The sequence below is a fragment of the Carassius gibelio genome, chromosome A17, assembly GCF_023724105.1.
Source record: "Carassius gibelio isolate Cgi1373 ecotype wild population from Czech Republic chromosome A17, carGib1.2-hapl.c, whole genome shotgun sequence".
Lineage (NCBI taxonomy): Eukaryota > Metazoa > Chordata > Actinopteri > Cypriniformes > Cyprinidae > Carassius > Carassius gibelio.
The window spans coordinates 22,564,370-22,565,272 of NC_068387.1; positions in this window are offsets into that span (position 1 = coordinate 22,564,370).

The window sequence follows — 903 nt, forward strand, 5'->3', positions numbered from 1 at the left end:
TTTTACTCTCTGCTGAACTGAGTGTTATGGGGTTTTGTATTGGATTACTTTAAGACATACAATTTAATTTAGCATCAGCATTGTTCAAAACACCAAGCAGACTACTGTTCATTGTCTCAAACACAATGAAGATAATTTTGTAGTCAAGGACCGTAATTCTGTTGAATAGAATTCCAGTCAGTGATTGATGGTGCAATTTTTGCCACTGTCTGTGACTTCTCTATTCAACATGGGAAAAGTCCATACTGGAGTTACTGGATCATTTGTCAAAGTTGTTTCATTGTGATTGAAAACATTGTTTTCAAATAGAAAAGACCCACTGTTTCTCTTTTGAAAAATTATTTTTAGAGGCATGTACATAGAAATGCTGTTATAAAGGAGAGGACTGCAGAATGCATTTTCCACATCGCAAGCAAAAGCAGTCATTAGGAGATTGGCTTGTAATTTAATAAAAAAAAAAAAAAAAATCTGTGTGTCCATCCATAGTCATACTGGGATGTAGTTTTGGTGAATAATGCCTTCTGTTTGACAAGTCACTGGTGTCTAGACAAAGAGTTGGCTTGTGAACCTCCTGACCTCATTCAGATATGTAATTTTTTTTTTTCTTCATACTGTATTTCTGTATTGCTTTTTATACTTCAGCAACCCTTAATCCAGTCTGTGGAGAAGTTCAATCAGTTTTTTCCTTTCTTTCATGAGGTCAACATGAAACAGCACAATATGATTCTATTTTTGTAATGAATCATATTTCCAAATTAAACAGAATATTCAAAGTAAATGTAAGATAGAAAATTATTTTATCCACCATGAATGGATTGGATCATCCAAAGTACGAGCTAAATGTGAATTTTCCATGTATTGACGAGGAAACAACAGTGTCTAGGATTTGGAGTTGATGCCTAA